The sequence below is a fragment of the Dendrobium catenatum genome, unplaced genomic scaffold (assembly GCF_001605985.2).
Source record: "Dendrobium catenatum unplaced genomic scaffold, ASM160598v2 original_scaffold_98963, whole genome shotgun sequence".
In the NCBI taxonomy this organism is placed as follows: domain Eukaryota; kingdom Viridiplantae; phylum Streptophyta; class Magnoliopsida; order Asparagales; family Orchidaceae; genus Dendrobium; species Dendrobium catenatum.
The window spans coordinates 206,289-209,553 of record NW_021417401.1 but is presented as its reverse complement, the minus strand read 5'-3'; the positions used below and the strand labels follow the sequence as shown (position 1 = coordinate 209,553).

General features: G+C 35.7%; 1 long non-coding RNA gene across 1 annotated transcript; it reads left to right on the top strand.

Annotated features, from left to right (window-relative positions):
• The first annotated feature begins 925 nt into the window (after positions 1-925).
• On the top strand, positions 926-2,665 carry LOC114578630. Its single transcript, XR_003699623.1, has 2 exons — positions 926-1,624; positions 2,374-2,665. It is a non-coding gene; the product is annotated as an uncharacterized LOC114578630 (long non-coding RNA).
• Positions 2,666-3,265: the final 600 nt, after the last annotated feature.

Sequence of the window (3,265 nt, the reverse complement as noted above, 5' to 3'; positions counted from 1 at the left end):
ATGAGTCCTCAAGTAGGGGAGTCTGATGTAGACGAAAAGGGGGTCAAATCAAACCCAAAAAAATTTGGTTTTGACTTCCCTTGAGCTTGCTAGCTCATTAATTTTGGAGCTGGAATTTAGCTCATTATGAGCTGGTTTTTAGTTCATTTATTGAACTAAGAGTTAGCTCCTTATGAGCTATGTTTTTAGTTCACTTATTAATTTATTAGTAGCTCATTAATTTTGTCTCTTCTCCTTCCCCTTGTCCATTTATTTCTCGTGGATGGCTCTTGGGTTCCCGTGTCTTGGCTCCTTGGTTCCCACGGCTGCCTCCTTGGTTCCCACGGTTGCCTCTTCGGGTTCCGCCTGGACTATTTTCCGTGACTGTTTGGGGGTTTTTCCGTGGCTATGGTGCTTTATTTTCTGGAGTTGACTGTTGGCTTTTCATTTCCCTTATTTAATATAGAATACTAAATGGTTTTTAGGGCTATTTGTATTCCCCTCTCTTGTCTATAAATATAAGTCGTTTGTGGCAGTTTTAAAAAAGTGATGATTTGATTTTTGGAAATGTAAACTTGCGGGTTTGTTATTTGGAAAAGCTTGCGAGCTTTGTCCAAATTCCTTCTTTCCTTCTCTCTTTGAGAAAGCTTGCGAGCTTGTCTCCTCTTTATTTTGGCTTCTAACCTCTTTCTCTCGCCGCAAGTATCCACCCCACCTGTATCCTTCTCTCAAAGAAATGCAACTTTAGGTGTTTGTCTTGTTTGAGTCATTTGCAAGTGTCTAAATTTGTAAGTCTTTTATATTATGAAAAAAAGTTGTTTTTTTAGTTTATTCATCTATTTTGTGTCCTTTTGTGTCTTTTTTATTACTTAGAAAAGTTTTATTTTGTGATCAAAAATTTGGGTCCCTCTCCTAAATTTTTTATTACACCATGTTTGCAATCTTAGGTATTTTCCTAAATTTTGATTGCATCAAGCTAGGTCTGATTGGCTAGGGAAGTGGATCAGGCTTAGAGATCGGAAGAGTGGTGGTGGCTCGGATAGAGGGCAAGGTCGGCAGGATCTTCTTCAAACAAGAAGGTGATTTCATCGATGGAGGTGTGGATTCGGGATTGGATATCGGGCTAGGGAGAATGATTTGGTCCTAGAGAGATTTGCGGAGCAAGTCGTCGGGCAAGCGGCGAAAGAAATGGAAGAGGGGGGAGGAGTTTCAGCTCAGATGGGTTGAGGGCTTTGGAGTTGAGGTCAACGGGGTTCGATCGTGTGTAGAGATCGGAAGCTTACGGTTTGGTTGGAGATTAGTGTCTGCGAATGGAAGAGGGAGGTCGGAGGAGGCAAGGTTCGGAGAGAGCTACTTGTGTGTTGACGACCCAAATTCTTCGTCTCATTGTCGCTTTAATAGGAACTTTTATTACATCCACTGAACGGACGCTCCTCTACGTTCGGTTTTAGACAAAAAACTCGGTACAACTCGGTACTCGGTACAAGCGCTTTTTTTGCCTAAACCAAACGTAGAGGAGCGTACGTTCACTGGATAAAATAAAAGTTCCTTTAATAGACAGATGGAAGCGCGAAAATAGAGCAAATTTGCAGGGTTTGAGCAAGAGTCGCGGAGATGAGACGCAAACAACGCCGTTTTGTAAGAGGTAATTTGAGCCATATTTTTAGGATTTTCTCTCTTTTTTTTTTTTTTTTTCTTTTTATAGAGGTTAACACTCACTAGACATTTCCATTCCATGCTCTCCCCCATTTCCTTACCCAGTTGTCTCACTTTCATCCCACTCAATGTTTCTCTTTGCTAGGGAAAACTTCATGGTGATGAGCAGAACATGCTAACACTCTAAAAGTTGAATGTGCGGTCCATTCTCATCATTTTGACATAGTGGAAAACACATTTGTTTGGTAGATTTTTGGGACCTCACACAAAATGCACAGTTTTCCCCAAAATACATTTATTGTTATATGGATTAAAATTTTAATCGTGATCCCCTTTGCATTACCCCCAAGATGCCTCTATTGGCTCTAATCCCACATGTTCGGGAATAGATAGAACGATGATCGAAGTTGTATTCGGTACAATAATTTAAACTCATTTTTAACTCAAAAGCTTAAATCTATTGTAGAGGGCCTAATCCCATTAGTATTTTTTAGCCAACATATGTTTTATTCATTTGATGGTATGACTAAGGCTTCTTTTGGGACGGTTTTTTTTATTGATTCTTAATTTTTTTTACTAAAGCTCCATTTTAAAACACAACAAAAAAGCCGTCCCAAATGAAGCCTAAACCCAACAATCTCATAAGCCTTACTATCAAATGACCATGCATTGCTTTTCCTTCATTTTCTAAGAATTGATCCTCATATATTTTAAATTGTTGAGTTTCATCATATGCAGGAAACACAGGAGGCACGTTATAACCTTTATATGACTTGGAAGGTTTTATCGCTAATTTCTACAACAATGTTATTTGTTTTTATTGGCGTTTTTGTAACAAAGAGAAGAAATTCAAAAATTAAGGTTTGATTATGTTTAAACTTATTGTCAAAATGTATTGTGGGAAAAGAAAATGTGCCAAAGCGGCAGAAGCTGTTGTATTGCTTTGTATGGGAAGCAGTATCACAGTACTTTTGCAGTGTTATTGTTGTATTGTTGCTAAATCCATTGATTTTTGATGGTCTTTGTTTGTATGTGAATTTCTCATGAATCATAGTTATTGAGGCCATTGGATTATGCTAAATTATTTTTTATCCTACTTTTTTAGGTCTCAGACTATTGGATTGATTAAAAAATTTTCACAATTTTTTTATTTATAACTTCTAATGCGTACGGTCCATTCGGAGCAAGTGCAACTAAATTTTTAAAAAATGAGTATTTTACTTTCTTTTTAAAAAAGAATAAATTTTTTTATAATTATTGCATTATATTTGATTGATTATTAAAATTTATTTTATTTCATCATATAAAATGAAAAAATAATAATAATCAAATAAAATGATGATTATTATTAAAAAAATAAAAAAGTGCTAAAATTATTTTAATCTTCTGATAAATGATCATTTTTTTTATAATTATTGCATTATATTTGATTGATTATTAAAATTTATTTTATTTCATCATATAAAATGAAAAAATAATAATAATCAAATAAAATGATGATTATTATTAAAAAAATAAAAAAGTGCTAAAATTATTTTAGTCTTCTGATAAATGATCATAGGTAGCTCACTCGATTGTTAGACCGGTCCAGTGGACGGGTCCAGCCGGTCCAGGCGGGACCGGCCAAGTC